The sequence below is a fragment of the Lepus europaeus genome, chromosome 3 (genome assembly GCF_033115175.1).
Source record: "Lepus europaeus isolate LE1 chromosome 3, mLepTim1.pri, whole genome shotgun sequence".
In the NCBI taxonomy this organism is placed as follows: domain Eukaryota; kingdom Metazoa; phylum Chordata; class Mammalia; order Lagomorpha; family Leporidae; genus Lepus; species Lepus europaeus.
In genome coordinates this window covers 103,662,996-103,681,833 of record NC_084829.1, presented here as the reverse complement: position 1 = coordinate 103,681,833, position 18,838 = coordinate 103,662,996, and positions in this window count along the sequence as shown.

Here is an 18,838-nt window from a genome sequence, read left to right as displayed (position 1 = left end):
TCTCTCATAGCACCAGAGACTCCTAGAGATGAGGTACATCAATAGGTTTATGTGAGAAGGCAGCGACCTTAATCTTTACCTTGGGAGTGGCCCTATTGTCTACTGCAGAGTACTTAGTATTAGTCCCTGAGAAAGACTTGAGGTTACACACTCTTCCTGATGGATTTTTTAATATTAATGCCTTATGATATACATGGTTTACAAGTGTTTTCTTCCATCCAAATAGGTTGCCTTTTTACTTTGTTGGTTGTTTTCTTTGTTGACAGAAGCTTTTTAGTTTGATGTTATCCCACTTGTCTAAGTTTTCTTTTCTCCCCCCTGAAGTTCTCTGCTCAGGGAAGCTCTGTCTTCCCTAAAGCCTGCAGCCACATTGAATGAAAATCCGGTAATTCATACGTTGCTTGTACTTTTGGTGCCGTATTCAAGAAATAGTTGCTAAGATCAATGTCATGAAGATTCCCTGTTTTCTTCTAGGAATTTTATAGTTGCAAGTGTTACATCTAAATCTTTAATCCATTTTGAGTTGGTTTTTGTGTTTAGTGCGAGATATGGATCCAATTTGATTCTTTTGCATGCTGTTACCCGGTTTTCTCAAAACCATTTGCTGAACAAAATGTCCTTTCCTCATTGTATTTTCTTCACACCCTTGGTGAGGCTTATTTGTTCAAATATTTGAGTTTTTTCTTGGATTCCGTTGGTTGATGCACCTGGCATTTTGTTTTTGCCACATCCATACTATTTTAATTACTGTAGCTTTATATTATAATTTGAAGGCAGGAGGTACGATGCCTCCAGGTTTGTTTTTTCTTCCTCAAGATTGATTTGCTTATTTGGGTGTCTTTGTTGTTCCACATAAATTCTTGGATATTTTTCTCATGTTTCTGTACTTGACACATTTTCTCTATTTTTTTTTTCCTTTCCAGAGTCTTGATTTTCTACTTCGACTTTATTAAACTCTTTATGCAGATCTACTTTATCGTAAGCTGACTCAAGTCCTTTTCAGGAAGGACTGTGGTATAAACAAATAGTAAATGTGAATATGAATAATAAAAATTCTAACATAGGACACTCCCCTGGAACATTCAGCTTTGGTTTCCCATCTGTGTTGGAAAACGTTAGTCATCTCCAGTGTACCAAGCTTGAATTCCATGTAATTTTGCAGTGTGATGACCTGGCTAACATAATACCCAACATTCTCCCATTAGAGAGTTTGTTCTTTGACTTGTGATTTGTGTCATACTAAACTGTAAATATTCTTGAGAGGAGTAATACGTTAAATGATCAGCATCATTGCTACATGAGAATTGGCTAAACAGAGGAGTTTCATTGTAATGTCTGCCTAGAAGGAATAGGTCTGAGGAAATGTGACACAAGACCAAGGAGCATCCATTCCAGACAGGATAAGAAGCTCCAGAGAGGATACCTTTTGAGACACAGTGGAGTTAGTGAGGGAGGAAATTTTGATGATTGTTAACTTTTATTGTGCCCTTATCTGCTAAGCATCTTTCAAGAGCTTTATATGTCTATATGGCCTCATTTAAAATAAAAGTTCCCTGGCAATAAGCAGGAGAACTGAATACAGCTGCTAGCGCTGGCTTTCACTAGTTTGCCAAGGTCCTTCCATAGACCTCATCTCATTTGACCCTTTAGGGACTGTGTTGGTTAGGCTGGATAAAGATGAGGAAATGCGGCCCAGAAAGGCCAGGTAATGCATAAGCTGAGAGGTGGCGCTCCTGTCAACCCGACTCAACTACACTACAACCGTGCCCCCTAAATCCACATCATTTCACTAAGAGTTGGCTTCCTATCTGAAAACAAAGCTTGAGAGTGGGTTTGGAAAAAGGACAATTTTTAAACAAATAATGTAATGTTTCAGCATGAAAACCCTACAAATACTTTATTCCAAAATTTGGAATATTCCAAAATGGAGAGAGCTCTCTTGTGTGGCTCACTGTAAGGTCATCCCCTCCTGCACTTGTTCCCTCCTTGGGGATGTGGTATTTTCTCTGTCCTTCCCAAAGGGCTTCTTATCATCCACATCTAGATAGTTCTAACTCTTGCTCATCCCACGGGAAAGGAAAGCTCTCTACATTTTGACCCTAGCTTTTACTCATCTCTCTCCTGTCTATTGTACTGAAGATTCTCAGAAATAAACACTGTTTACTCCTCCCATCTCTTCGTTCATTTCCCTAAAGCAGATCTCTGCTTCTAACACCTATTCTGGAAAGTCATTGATCACCTCCTAAAAGCAAAGTTGGTGAGCTCATCTCAGTTCCTCCTTTCTTCATCTTCATTGTCTCCAGTCATCCGGCAGGATTGAGCATGCCTTTGCTCCTTTGTTGTCCCTGAAAGCTCTTGCCTTGGTTTATCGTCCATTTCTTTGAACTTTCTTGCTCAGAATTCTTGTTGAATCAACTTCCTCTGTCCATCTCCCAAGACTTGGCATTCTCAAGTGTCTTTATGCCTTATTCCCACTCTCCTTTCGCTAATCTGCTCTACATGAATACCTGTATTTATCTGCAACTTTGGCTCCATCTCTATCATTATTTCTAGCTCTACTTCATCCTATTTCAGTACCTCATGTTCCCCAAGGATATTTTCCCCACAAATATCTGTAAACAAGTTGAGCTTCTTACAATCCCCAACACACTCAATTCTAGACTTCCCACATAACCGCTGTTGACTGCTGACACCATTATTCACTGCATCTCCATTCACCTGCATCTGTCTAGTGTCATAGTCTACAAAGGAGAAATAGGATTGCTTTCTTTCCTCACCCCATAGCCAAGCATTCTTCAAGTCTCACTGACTTGGCCTTTCAGCCATCTCTTTGATCTACCCTCTTTATTCCATCCTCCTAGCTACTGCTTAAGTTCAGGTCATCCTTGATTCCTGCCCAGAAAGCTCCGTGGATTCCCTACTGGTCTCACTGCCTCCAGACTCACATATCCCCCATCTAAGAAGCCAACTAAACTGATATCCTCCTAAAACATGGGTCCAATTCTTCTTAAAATCCTCAATAATTCCCCACTGGCTACCAAGATATCTTTGCAGGCCACCTAAAATCCTCAAGAACTACATTTCATTTTTATGTTTCTCCTTGTGTAGCTTCATTCCCTACTATTCTTCCATACATTGGCCCTTTCTTCCAGTTCCCTTCTCCCCATTTCTTGGTGTAGTATACTCTTCTCCTCTCCAAACCCAATCTATAATCTTGTATCATCTATATTATCTACTGCCCATATTTTCTTGATTGCCCACAATAGAGGTCTCTTCCAAATTTTTTGGAACTGTAGAGAAAGAGCATCTCTCTTTGCATAGTGAAATCTGCAAGGAGAAGGGAATGCTTGTGCTGGGGCCTGAAAGATGAGTACAAGTCTACTTTATAAATCCTTCCTTGACCCCCACAGATTGGAAGTCCTACCTTTTTTCTATGTTACCTGGAGGTCTTGAGCTTTGACTTGTGTGTTTCTCCTGATACACGTGTGCTCCTTTAGTGGAGACATCAGGTCATAGCCCTTGCAGTAGCCTCAGTGCAGATTGTGGTGCCAGTGCTTTGCGGCTCACTACACTTGCTAATGGGACAAAATCAGAGCAGTCCAAGGTCGCTGGGCTCATTAATGACAAGTGATTGGCTCAAGAGAAGTGGCATCCCATGCTCAGGAAGACTGAACCTACAATCTTGACCTCATTAGCACTCTGTACCAACATAATCTTCCAAGTGGCTCTGACCTTCCAAATGTTAACACTACACATCAGCACATGTGAGATAAGTATGTGCATACCAAGTATCAACATGGCACATGGATATGTAGGCTATGGAAAACAAACTCGTTTCACTCACCAAATTTATGGCCCTTTTAAACCTTCTGGGTTAGTTTTGAATCAAACCCAGATTTTTCTAGTGTTTGGTTCATTTTCTTTTGGCAAACACATTTTCCTGTTGTTAAGAAGAAAGACTTTACAAAAATTATTTAAGAGTTTAACTGGTTTCTTGACCATCAGCTAGTTCTTATAATACACAGTTTCAATGGTATGAGTGTAAATGAATCAAAAACACATGGATTAATATGCCTTTAGAATCCATAGGCTGTTTAAAAATTTACAGGAGACATTTGAGGAAAATATAGTTGAGGTTCCATCAGATTCCAAATGTAGAGTATTTTAAGATATTTCATTAGCTCTAAGTATGACTTTGCAAGCCTATTCAAATATCAGTCATTAACATTTGTAAAAATAAACTATTTAGTAATTAGAGTTACCATGAGTGCAGTGAAGCTCCTTAGACCACAAAGTCTTAATTAAGCAGCATGCTGCCACCCAACGGTGGGGTAGGCCTAAGGCTCAGAGTTCCTCAGTCTGACCCAACTAGCAACAAAGAAAATCTTTCTTTCAAGTACAGAGCAACCCTTGGGAGGTTGGTGCCCTTAGTATTCTGTCTTTATCCTTGAAAGTGGGAATGCTAGATGTGGGGAGCATGTTTGGGCCTCTTGAATCCAAAGAAAGCAGCAGAAGGGTTCTACCTGTCTCTTTAATGGAAAGTCTTTCTCATTGTGGAACTACTGCCTCCTTTGGCACAAGTCAAGTACAGGCTGGGAATAACAGGGTAATTGCAGGTCATGATGATCTAGTAGGATTAGTTAGTTTGTACAAACATGTTCCAAGTCCAGCTATGTTTCAGTTAAGCTACACACAAAGAAATACCAAAGGCGCCTAGCCTTGGTTCAGTATCACAAACTGTTTATTTATACAAGAGATCCCTAGAAGTCTACTAATTGAAGAGACAGCCATCGTAAGGAACTCATGGAGCCTTCCCTGTAGTAGCTATTTTAAAATCAGATTAAAGCAGGCCCTTGAGAAAGCAGTACAGAGAGTAATCCCATATCAAATCCTGATGTGAAGCAGGGACAGTGAGTCTTTGAAAGAACTTTCCTATCACGAATGTCTACTGCTTTTACATGCTCCAGAGGGATGCAAACCGTTGAATGGACTGGTTGTGGTTTACACATTCAGTAAGAATGATCCTCAGGTAGGGCACTCCTCTGTGTCTAACCTGCTTCTCCTCCCGCCTGCTGAGACATAGTCAGGGCCTCAGTGGGTTTCAAGTGGGCATTCAGGAAGCTTCTTTTGCATTTGATACATCTAATAGAAACCTACAAATGGAAGCTACCTTAGGCATTGTCCGTTATATGCTCATTGAGCACCTCCTGCAGACCAGGAACTGGATTTGGGATTGGTTACATAGATATTATGCACAGGTAAAAGGGAAAACCATGTTAGATATTCCAGAAAGTTGTAGTCTGAGTCTGGAGAAGAGAAAGATTGGTAAACAAGCCATCAACATATGAGACAAGTGTTGAAACAAAGTCTAGCTAGGTTGCTAGAAACTTCACAAGGAAGGAGTAACTCGCTTTGGATAGATCAAGAAACTCTTCCCCAGGGACATCTTTTCGGTAGGTCTGAAGGACAAGCTAGAGTCTGGTAGTTAACCAAGGTCAACAGTGCAAAAGGTAAGGAGGGAGATCAACAGGATAAGGAACTTTGTGCCTCCTATTTAAAAGTGATTTGCTTTTGTCTTCCTTAGTTCTCCAATCCCTACTTTTAATTTGCAGTTTTGCCTTTTCTCTTGTCTCTCACCTCCTTCGGCAGTCTTGATTCATTCAATCCAGCATTTGCTCACAAGTTATATTTTTCAGTATTGGATCGGTCCTATGGGAAATACAAGAGAAGAAAAACCCCTAGTGTATTGTCTGTTAGATGACGTTCCTCACCCCATGTTCTTGTTGCACTGCCCTGGGAACAGGTTGATAGATGTTCCTCTAGTCTTTAAAAACCATCCAAACTGACAGTTGCTCAGCCTTGTCTCAATTAGGAGGTTAGTGGAAATGTCACAAAGTATGCTAGGCATGGAAAATGAAGTTTCCAACATAAACTGTAACTGAAGCTGACGATGGTGTAATAAAATCCTTTCTTATGACAAACACAATCGCCAGGAGTAGGACCACAAGCTGATTCATTTATCATTTGTATGTTTTAGGACAAGCACAGTTTTTCCAAAATCTGAAATTGTCTATTATAGGAATCCATGCCCTTCAGTGTGGATTTTCCTGGCACTAACATCTCCTGGACTTTCAGGACAAGGATTCCCTAAGACACACCTTTAAAAATCTACAATGCTGTGTGAAGGTTCTCCATGCCTCTTACTGCTTAACTGCTCTTATCTTATTGGCTGGTCAAGAAAGAGAAATGTTACTCCATTATTAGTTTGACCCAATAGACTCTCATGTCTGAGGAAAATAGGAGAGGGAGAGTACATGAATAAGAGCAAGCCCCAAATGCATACTGGCATCCACTGCTCCCCTCTTTCTTAAGTAATAAACATTAGATTTAGGAGAGTACTTTTATTTTTTATATCTGAAAGTATCTTCTGAAATATAAAGAAAAAAGGATGGTGCCATGCCAATCAAGGTAAAAAAAAAATGCACTGGGTTTGCAGGTGCTAGGATAAGAGTGACCTGCAAGAAACTACTGTAATAGTAGTCATTCAAATTGTTCAAAATGACTTCTGGAATATTCAGCATTATTGTATTGAGAGAAAGCATCCCACCCAATGAACTTCCTGCTAAATACTCTATGGAATTCCAACTTTTTTTTTCTCACCTTTAGTCCCACAAATCAGAATGCGTCAAGAAAATGTTAAGCTCTTTGACAAGTCACGTGACTTAACTTCACTGCTGACTATAAAGATAAGAGGTTTGCTCTCCCTGTTGTTGTGTTGTTTGTGTTTGCATCCTAGTCCTTTGGGCATTAGTAATTGCCATTAGTCACTCAATCAGTGACTAACAGTCTTTGGTTACATCAGTTTATGCCAAACCCAAGACCTCTCATTCGGGGCAAGTGCATTCATGATTACTCAGATCTTTTTCTAGAATTAGCTGGCAGAATCACTTCAAACCATATGGTCTGCAAAATGTTTTCTCCTTTGTTGCCATATTTGATCCTCAAAATTGACCTGTGAGGTAGACAAAAAACAAATTTGGTTATTCACAGTCCACAGATGGAGGAAGCAAGGCCAGGGAAGCTAATTTAGATTAAATCACACTTAGGTACACCTGAGTACGAACACAGTTGCTATTTCTTTTTTTGTTTGTTTGTTTTTTTGTTTTTGTTTTTGACAGGCAGAATGGATAGTGAGAGAGAGAGACAGAGAGAAAGGTCTTCCTTTTTGCCGTTGGTTCACCCCCCAATGGCCGCTGCGGCCGGCTCATCGCGCCGATCCGAAGCCAGGAGCCAGGTGCTTCTCCTGGTCTCCCATGCGGGTGCAGGGCCCAAGGACTCGGGCCATCCTCCACTGCCTTCCCGGGCCATAGCAGAGAGCTGGCCTGGAAGAGGAGCAACCGGGATAGAATCCGGCGCCCCAACCGGGACTAGAACCCGGTGTGCCGGCGCCGCAAGGCAGAGGATTAGCCTGTTAAGCCACGGCGCCGGCCCACAGTTGCGATTTCAAAGTAAGTTCTCCCTTTCTGGGTTCAGAATCATTCCCACTGCATGGAGGTGATGCGTGGCAGAAGAAATCAGGCACTGGCTGTGACCCTTCTCTACCTGTGGCCACCTGCCTGGCTCTGTTATTTCACCAGAGATAGGACCTGACCAAGACATCAGTGTACTGGTAGGATGATGACCAGCTGCCCCTTCAAACGGATAGTCTTTAAATACCTATCTCTTTATCTGTTCGGCCTGTAGAGAAATTTATTTTCTAATGACAAAAATCAGTGTTTTTTGTTTCTAACAACATGTCCATCCCTTTGCCTGGTGGCTCCAATGCCAAGTCAAAAGCATAATGAGTCATGCAGACTTCATCAGAGACTGAGTGGAGGAGCACAAGGAGGAAACCACACTGCACAGCACACAGCACGGTGCTTTGCAGGAACCCCTTTGAGTGCACCCCTCACCCAAGTCTCTTTTCTTTCTCTCTGCCTTCTCTTTCACAGCTCAGCCTTCCTGGCTTTGACACTCCATTGTCAGGCCCTACACAGCCTGAAGTCTGTCGTCTTAGCAGAGCAAATTAATCCCAGCTTCTATCTCTACACTTCTGACCTCCTTCCTTGGAATTATAAAAAATCTTCAATTATGTCAAAGACCTTTTCACACTAGTCGTTTTCAGGACCTTATTCTGTGTTCTGTAGAAGACAGTGGAGGAATTGTTAAAATATAAGTTTTTCCTGCCACATGATTAACTTCCAATGTGGATAATAACATGTGCAGAGCAGAAGTGCTACTCATTTACACTTCACCAGTGCTGTAAGAAGCCATGCAATACAATTATTCTGAGTTACCGGACACCATATTCCTAATGGATTTTAAAATGCTCTAAGTCTCTTGTAAAAGGTTCATTGGCAACTAATTACTCAACTGGATAGCCCTTTCCTTGGTCTATTTCTCCAAACCCCAATTTCCTTAACTGGAAAATGGAGACAATGTTTTCATGCACTGATTTGGTGAGAATTAAATAAAGATCCCCTAATATAATACACCTAAGTACAGACAACTGGGAGATCTGAGTCACTCCCTGGCTGACGCCCACCAAGGCAACTTGCCCATAACATTCCCTTCACTCGAGAGCCAAGTCCCACCAAAATCTTTCCTAGGGATAGGGCCTTCACTTCTCATCAATTGTGTGTTGCATAATGTTGTAGTAGCTGGTTATCAATAAGTCTTAATAAATATTTTTGATTGGCTTTCCAGGTTAAATATCTCCATCAATCAATCAATCTGTCTAATCAACTATCTATACCTTCCCTTGAGTCTCCATTTCCATATGGATGTTCATATACATACACACGTATGCTGTATAAGCATATGTTTAAATTTTTGGCATGTTCTCTGTAATACAAATTTATATGACAATAAAAGTGTTGTCTTTGGAGAAAAAGTAAGACATTGAAATAAGAGGTCTCGGTTGCCCTACGTAGTGTGTCACTCATTGATTATAACCCTGGAAGAAAAAAAAAAAAGCTAAATGCCCACGCTCATTGAAATCATCATATTTACGGCAAATAATACCTTGCTTAAGTTCTTAAGGTTCCATCTGGAAGACAAATGTTCCTCCTTCTTTCAGTAATGATCTTATCTGCCTATGAAAGATGAAGGGGTCATTTGAAGTGACAGAGACCTGCAATGCAGATTCCAAGAAATTTCATTGTTCGTTTTTATTAATTCTTCCTTTTTGGATGGAACGTAACCCCCACAATTGTGTTTGCTATCTGACTCATGTTCTGCTTGACTTCATTCTTTTTTTTTTAAATTAATTAATTAATTTATTTATTTTTTATTTTGACAGGCAGAGTGGACAGTGAGAGAGAGACAGAGAGAAAGGTCTTCCTTTTGCCGTTGGTTCACCCTCCAATGGCCGCCGCGGTTGGCGCGCTGCGGCCGGCGCACCGCGCTGATCCGATGGCAGGAGCCAGGTGCTTCTCCTGGTCTCCCATGGGGTGCAGGACCCAAGCACTTGGGCCATCCTCCACTGCACTCCCTAGCCACAGCAGAGAGCTGGCCTGGAAGAGGGGCAACCGGGACAGGATCGGTGCCCCGACCGGGACTAGAACCCGGTGTGCCGGCGCCGCAAGGCGGAGGATTAGCCTAGTGAGCCGCGGCGCCGGCCTCATTCTTAACCTATTTATAGAGTGCTTTGTACATTGGTGTTGTGTTTTAGAAATAGAAAGAATGCTGGAAAATTCAAATGATGTTTTAAAGAAATTGATCATTTATTTGGTAAAGAAGATCTTTCTAGATAGAATGTTTAACTTTGGCCCTTTGAATATAACATTTTTGGAAAGTATATTAGCTAGTTTGATAATTCAATTATAATTAATATCTTGTATTATTTTCTCATTCAAATCCATAAAGTTATCCGTGTTTTCCTTTAGCCAATCAGTTCTCAGCCCTACATGATGTCTGATAAGGGCTCCCACCCCATCCCTCAATCTTTGTAGAGGTCCAAGCTAGAGTACAAAGGAGGCTTACATGACATATGGGTAAATATTTCAGAGTTTCCAATGATAGACAATGTTCTTTTTCCCACTGTGGTAAATAAACCTTCCCAACTACATGGAGGGCTAGGTTCAACTTTAAAGCTTTTGAACTTCTTGATGTCCCAGCTCCTACCACTCATCTCTTGCCAGTCCTAGCTCTGGTGTGCATCTCTAGGCACAGGGCCATCTATATGGTCAGCTCTGCCCTTATGTCTCTGCAAGTAGCCATCCATAGTCATCTCTTGGGCTTAGGAGAGAGCACACCATCTTCTCTCTGGGACAGATCCATGGAAAAATCCTGTGCAGGTCCTGCAAGGAGAGTCAGTCTATTTGGACACGGAATTCTTGGGTTCTGGGAGCATGGGATCTGGGAAGACAGAATCTAGGTGGCTTCCTGTTCTTGACCTTTTGGACTTTGCATCTCATGCAGAAAGACACTGTTGGAAGAGACCAGAGTGGGATCTCTGAAGCCCAGAACATTTTTTTCCTAGGTGTAGGGATAAGGAACCACAAGAAGGAAGAGTCTTATCCTATAGTCCCTTGAGAATACAGACACATATGAGCAATGAACTCTACACAATGTAGTCCATGCAATGGTGTAGCTATGTGTTTTGGGCTGTGATGAAAAGGGTGGTGTCACTGGTAATGTCAAGAGAACCGTCATATGAGCCAAGTCTTGAGAAGTGGAGCATCTGCCAAGAATATGAATGAGTGGATATAGTCAGTAAAAAGAGAGTATTGGTGGGAGATGGGGCTAAAGCAACAGACTGAGATCAGTTTACAACAAGTCCTGAGCTGGGCATTTATTTTGCTGAAAAAAGTGAGTATGTGATAGAATACAAGGAGAACCATTGAAAAGATAAACCACAAAGAGATGAGGTTAACAGTATTTGGGAAACCTCCAAATCATTTTAAGCGAACAACTGACTTGAACCCATTTATGTTTTTGCATGACAATGACAGCTACATTGTGGAGGGGCTGAGGTGAGAGTGTGGATATAGGTAGAATTAAGGGTCTGGCCCACCCTGGCCCAGATGAACAGTGACAGTAACCACAACTAGCCAGTGGGCATGGAGGTGCGGAAGGATAACATGCCAAAGAGAGGAATACTTCCAGAAGAGTAAATAGGATTCTACTGTGATTGTGGGCATGAAGAGAAAGAAGAAAGAACTAAGGATGATGCCTAACTGGGAACACAAGTTATTTAGAAACTATTACTGATTTAAAGTCAATGTGATTTTGAGAAGACTTGATCCCTCTGTTAGCTTCCCTCACAGTGAGGTTTGCCACCACCTTGAGGCTGTGCACACAGGAACCAGGTACAAAAGAAGTGGGATGGTGGCCCACTTTCTGAAGGAGGCCTCCATGTATACTTCGAAGATGACAGACCAGCCGACCCCCAAATGTCTTCAAGTCGAACAGTGACTTATCCTATATACAACATTTTATCTTCCTGGTTCATATTATTCCAAAAAGGGTTTTTTTAAATCTTTATTTTAAAAACACAACAGAGTCATATACAGAAACAAAATGTAACTGGACCAAGAGAGGAGGGGGGGCACCATAGGCATTCCAGACAGAGGGCAGTGGGACCAAAAAGGGTTTAGGTGGCTTTCCTCCCTGTATGAATCCCCTGTGGGATATTCAGGAAAACAGTAATATTTAAAAAAAAGTTTAATTTGGAACTTTGGGATATAGTAGAGGTTTGGTTGAACTTGGCTTTGTAACACCTGTGGAAGTCTGAGAACCATATCTATGCAGGTTTTCATCATTCCTGGCCTTTATTTTCATTGATAAGGAAGAGTTGACTGTAGCTGATTTCACAGATGATACTTAATCTCATTTATTTACCCTCTTCCCTATTTGAGAAATGGGAAGCCATAATAGTTCAGTACAATTTACTCCAAATGAATAATTCAACTTTTGATTTTGGCTGACAACATTTCGTGTGTAATGATTACAAAGAAAAAATAATGGAGTGTACATGTCTCTGACAATCTGGGAAACAAATCAACTGCAAAACCACTCCTTGAATATCTCAACTGTTCTTAAGATTGGGTCAAAGTACAAGAAAAAAAATTAACACTTGTTCAAATTCTTGCCCTGTTTAGCAAAATTTCTCTTTGGAGACAGCACATTTGTAAGCCTTCTGACTTGGTTTCTATTCCTATCGGCACACATCATGAGACATTGGCTAAGTTGCTTAACTTTTCAATATCATCTCCCCTATTTGCACAAGAGCCACTTGATGGTGCACATCCCATTCACAGGCATTTATTAAGTGTCCATTTTCTTGCGTCACTGGACAAGGTGCTGTATCAAGATGCCAACCCAACCCAGATATGATAAAAATCTATGAAATACCAAAAGTAAATGTTTTAATGCCCTTGAAAGAACAACTGTGCCAAGAAAAGAGACCATGAATTTAAATATTCAGAAGAGTAAAACAGGAGCGTGACAGTTTTCATAATTTTAGCGTAGATTTAGTTGACATGAGGATCAGGATTAGTCCCAAGAGGTCAGAGCCCAGATTATACATGCAGATCACAGAATCACTATGGTCAGAATAGAGAACAAAAATGGCTAAGTGGCAGCAAGTTTATCATAAATGCTGACACAGATGAACAAAATCCTTACATACAAAGAACACCATATTGGGCAGGTTAATATTCTGCTCTCCTTGCCTACTGTCTCACGGGAATCTGACCTCAATGGATCACTGGCTCCCTTGGCCTTGACTTCGGTTGCCTTTGGCCAATGAACAGGAAGAGCAGGGGAACAGAGACAGAAAGGAGAGAGGGATCAAGTACTTCTCCCTGGGCCCCTGTCCTCTTTGGTTCGGTGTCTGGCAGTGACTGTAGCCTTCGGTGGATTCAAGTCGCACTATTTTCTACCTTTGTCCTATAAGCCTGAGTGTGTACTAACCATTTCTGATTATTGCCTCAAGATTCCATAATTGCTCTTTAACCTGCCCATACCTCTGTAAGCAGTCCTTTATCAAGCTGTTTCCACTGGAAAATTCTGAGGTGAATTCCATTCTTGCCAGGATCCTGCTGATATATAATACTACAAAAATTTCTGTAAACTACAGAAAGACCCTCCGGAAAGACACCAAGATGCTTTTCACATGAAGAACAAAAACACTCAAGTTTTCCAATCAAGTTCCCCACAAGATGTCCCTGAGATGTTTGGATTTTATTTATTTGAAGTTCTGGAATATCTCACACGGCGACATTAAAATCTTCTGGTGGAATCATTTTTAAACCGAAAACTCACTACAAAAATATCTTAGAAGGGGCGAGAGAATACTACGCACATTGTTCTCCTTTACGTGGTCAGTGACGTGCATTTGAAGTCAGAAGAAGGGGAAATATTCGGTAATTCTGGCTTTCTTAAGCAATAATGGGTTTTGCAGGTTTGAATACAGAATTTCGTCTGAGAGGTTAGAATGTGCATGGGCCGGAGCCTTGTGTCACCCATGGAGAGCAGAATGAGGTGTCAGCAGCCTGCAGTGTGGGAGTTGACATCGTGTGACTCATTTTACCTCCCCTCCGTGCTAGTAACAAACATATTACCAAGTGGGGAGCTGTAAACGCATCAATTTCCTGCAACTAAGGTTTTAATGAGATTCTTTAGCTGGTCACACAGCAACACGAGATGATAAAATGTTGATTGTTGGTCCCCTCTCTCCCAGGGTTAGTGATGGAAACCTTGGTCTATGTTCTTAAAACAAACCCAATTTAATTTAGCTTACAAAATTGTAATGGAACAGAAAATCAGATCAAAGTAAGTCTGTCTCTGGTGGTGGTGACAGGGACTCATGCATAAAGCCAAGTGATTTCACAGCAGAAACCCATTGCCACTTGACCTACTGTCATGGAAAACATAACATTTTCTGAACATCATGCTTCATTTGGCATGCTTCGGCTTATTCTTCCTGGGCTCAGAAATAGGGCAGTGAGGTAGATTAGAGAAAGGAGAAGTGACATTCCAACCCTCTCTCCATGGGAGTTAGAAAGTCTACATGGGGCTGGTGCTGCGGCTCACTAGGCTAATCCTCCACCTGCGGCGCCGGCACCCCAGGTTCTAGTCCCAGCTGGGGTGCTGGATTCTGTCCCGGTTGCTCCTCTTCCAGTCCAGCTCTCTGCTGTGGCCTGGGAGGGCAGTGGAGAATGGCCCAAGTGCTTGGACCCCTGCACCCACATGGGAGACCAGGAGAAGCACCTGGCTCCTGGCTTCGGATCAGTGTAGCGTGCCAGCTGTAGCAGCCATTTGGGGGGTGAACCAACAGAAGGAAGACCTTTCTCTCTGTCTCTCTCTCTCTCACTGTCTAACTCTGCCTGTCAAAAAAAAAAGAAAAGAAAGAAAAGAAAAAAGAAAGTCTACTTGGAAAAACATTTTATTTATTTATCTATTTATTTATTTTTATTTGAAAAAAGAGTTGCAGAGAGAGAGAGACAGAGAAATCTTTTATCTGCTGCTTTTCTCTCTAAATGGCCGCAACAGCCAGGGCTAGGCCAGGCTGAAGGCATGAGTTAGGAGCTTCTTCTGGTTCTCCCACATGGGTGCAGGGGCCCAAGCTGGGCCATTTCCACTGCTTTCCCAGGTACATTAGCAAGGAGCTGGATCAGAAGTGGAGCAGCTGGGACTCCTACTGGCACCCATATGGGATGCCAGCACTGCAGATGGTAGTTTAACCCACTGTGTCACACTGCTGGCCCTAGAAAAATACATTTGTCTCCTCCCTCCAATTTGTGTTCTTTATTTTTAGATATTGATCAGCAAGAGGGACACCAAAGGCTCCAGTACAACCAGGAGCCTGTGGGGAGGAGTAGATGGAGGAAGAAGAAATGAACAAAACAAGCTTTTTTCCCCCATTGCACTGTCTACTCAAGGCAAATAATCTGAGTTCCAGTACTTGTAACTCACAGGCACAGGTTTAAAACCCTAAATGAGGCCGGCGCTGCGGCTCAATGGGCTAATCCTCCGCCTGTGGCGCCAGCACTCCAGGTTCTAGTCCTGGTTGGGGCGCCGGATTCTGTCCCAGTTGCTCCTCTTCCAGTCCAGCTCTCTCCTGTGGCCTGGGAAGGCCGTGGAGGATGGCCCAAGTGCTTAGGCCCTGCATCCGCATGGGAGACCAGGAGAAGCACCTGGCTCCCGGCTTCGGATCAGTGAGATGCGCCAGCCACAGCAGCCATTGGGGGGCGGGGGGGTGGACCAACAGAAAAAGGAAGACCTTTCTCTCTGTCTCTCTCTCTCACTGTCCACTCTGCCTGTCAAAAAATAAATAAATAAAACCCTAAATGATTTTGCTCATTTGGAATTTAGCCTCTGCTCACAACAGTTCTTGTTGCTCCCAAAGTTGAAATAAATGGAGAAAGATTAGAACAAATATGAAAAAGACATGGTTGAATAATAGTATGAACTACTCTATTTTTGGTGTTATCCAATTGATTATGCATTGATTTATTCATCACTAAATATGGCTCTAGGTACTCACTGTGTGTCAGATGGTCATATACACATTGTAGATCCTAAGCCAAACAAGGGCTTTACTTTTGGGCATAGGAAACAGACAATAAACTGAGAGACAAAGGGATACATGCTATGTCTGTATCATAAATGGTAGTGCGTGTGAGACTCTGTGCCAAGAATTAACTTACCCAGCCCTCACCAACTCCCCATAGCAATTCAAAGAGTTGAGTTTGTTATTACTATTTTCTTCTGAGAACACAGACTCAGAGCAGAGAGGAACTTGTCCCAGGTCACCCTGGGTGAACTGATCACAGGCCTGCCTGACTTCACACTCTTTAGAGAACCATATGAGTTTGTTTTGCCTTCCCTGAACCCCAACTTACCCAAATTCTATGTGCCCCCAAAAATGCCTTCCTTACCTTGCCCTCTCTGTGGTCTGGGATGTGGTGACCCATGAACTTGAGTCATCACCTCCTGCCTCCCAGTGTAGGCATGAGCAGGAAACTGGAATCAGGAGTAGGCACTCCAATACGGTATGCAGGTGTTCCAGGCAGTGTCTTAGCTGCTGTACCAAGTGTGTACCTCTTTAAATTTAGATTTGTTACTGAAATATTTAATTTTTACTTGGCTTGATAGTGAGTCATGTTTTTCTTCCCAACTTTTCTGTAAACTCCTTGAAGGTAGAAATATTTTAAATGTTTTTATCCTTTTTTTTTAAAAAAAATTATTTACTTATTTGAAAGAGTTACACAGAGAAAGAGAGGCAGAGAGAGGTGTGGGGGGGAGGGGGTCTTCTGTCCGTTGGTTCACTCCCCAACCGGCCACAACAGCTGGAGCTGCACTGATCCAAAGCCAGGAGCCAGGAGCTTCTTTTGGGTCTCCCACAGGAGTGCAGGGGCCCAAGGGCTTGGGCCATCTTCCACTGCTTTCCCAGGCCATAGCAGAGAGCAGGATTGGAAATGGAACAGCTGGATCTCGAACTGGCGCCCATATGGGGTGCTTGTACTGTGGGCAGCAGCTTTACCCACCATGCCACAGTGCCAATCCCAAATATGTTTATCCTTTATGGCTCTGCAGACACTCACACCATGCATTGCACACAATGGACATTTAAAATGGAGTTGATTTCATTGAGTCTCTAGAAGTAGCAGTGGTGGAAATTTACTGAGCGATCCTTGATACTGCATTGAGTCACGGATAAGATCCTTGTTCTTGACCTCTCACCTCAAGATATTTAGCATTAAAACTCTGATACTTTCTCCTTTCAAATGTGTAGTGTATCTTACAACACTTCTCTGGACGGCAAAGCCAACTGGACCAAGTATTGCAGTATAGTTGAAACACTAAGGAACTCTATATCATTAATCAGCTCTAATTTACAGAAAAGGACCAGTAATGGTTACACTTACAACTGAAGTTGAGGATTTAAAAAAAAAATACACAAAACAGAATCTAGGAATAAAATGCCATGCCATTAAAAAACCACATAATAGGAGAAACGATTCCTCCCAACATTGGATTCAAAAGGTGTCCGTGGCAAAACTTACTACCAAACACCCAGGACCCAGGTGATCTTGGGTCTAGTTGCATCAGGACAAGGCTTCCCGTTTATAAGAGGACTCACCCTGCACCCTCACTCCCATAAAATACCACTGCATTTCGACATAGTGTTGCTTAAGCAAGAAGGAAGGAGTCAGACAAGAGTAAGGATGTATAAAAGCAAACATAGCCTTTATGGGTACGGGCATATGCATTGGGGGGCTCTGCTTCGCTCAGAATTCCTTGGGGTCCAGGAGATAGATGCCAGTGGCAAGTGCAGCGGAAAGGAAATGTTTTTGAAGTTTAATCATGTTTTATTCACAGAAATGTTATCGTTCTGAGTTGTTACATGTAGGTATCCCATAATCTGGCAGATGATAAAAATCTACACATAAGAGTGTGTTATGTAATTACTTCTTGATATGAGGTAGGTTCCAACTCCCTGTGGCGTTTTGACATTTACTTGGTCAGTATATGGGCTCCCTCCTGTCTTATTTTGATGCCCTACTTGAGACATGGCAGCTGAAAGCCTTAGGAGCACTGTGGTTCCTTATGGTTGAGTTGCTGGCCTTGCGCTTATAAAACCCTGGTTTTGCTGTTTGTGTTCCTATAAGCTGGAATCTGTTGCCTGGGCATATTGCCTTACTGTGAAACCAGAGAGCTCATCCTCTGTGTGTCTGGCCACTGTCAGGGGAGTGGATCCAGCTATCACCGGGGATAAACTCGACAGTGCTAAAGGCTTAGATGTGAGCTAGAGACAAGTGTTCAAACTGTTAGGAACCAGATGATAGAGCATAGATACACATAGGGAGGCAATAGAGAGCAAATGATTGGATGATCATCACAGTCAGGAAGATCCTCCTTCCATTATTCACTCAACAAACATTTCTGATATTTGCCAGGGACTCTGCTAGCTTTTGTGAAAACAGAGATGCAAGAGAATCCCTTTTAAGGGTGTTTAAATATAGAAGTAAATAAAGATAAGGCAATAGTTTGTAGGCCAGCGTATTAGTTTATCAGGGCTGCTATTACAAAATACCACATCCTGGTGGCTTAAACAAGAACTCATTTTCTCACAGTTTTGGAGGCTGGAAACCTAAGATACAGGAGTCAGCAGGTTCGAGATGTGGTTTCTTCCGAAGCCTCTCCATTAGCTTGCAGGTGGGGCCTCCTCGCTCTGTCCTCACGTGGTCTTTCCTGTGAGAGGCAGCACACTGGGATTCTCTTGTTCTTCTCATAAGGACATGAATCCTAGTAGATTAGGGCCTCATCTTGATGGCTTCATTTGGACTTGATTGTGTCTTTAAAGACCTCATCTTCAAATATGGTTACACTCTGAGGTTTTAGGGTTTGGGACTTCAATGTCTGAATCTAGGGGAGGGGGCAAATTCAGTTTATACTGATCCATCAGAACCTGTGATGGAGAGATTTCCCAGGGTGCTTGGGAAACACAGAGGAGGGAAACAGAGAGTCTTCACAGAGCATATGGGGCATAACTAGGTCTTACAGAACGTGTAGCAATTAGCCTGAATGCAAATGGCAGGCTGTCCCCACAGGTGGGACAGGATATGAATCTAAAATTCATGAGTACCTGGCGACATTGTGGACTTTTAGAACCACATCATATTTTCACTCTAAAACTCTGCAATGGCATATATCCTTCCAAGACAAAGACAAATAGTAAGGAAGTGGGCAGATAGAAAGGCTAGCTAGAAACACTAATGGGTGCTGGCATGAGATGAAAGCCAAGCCTGCAGTTTAAGTGAAGCAATGGAACCAAGAAATGGAGGGT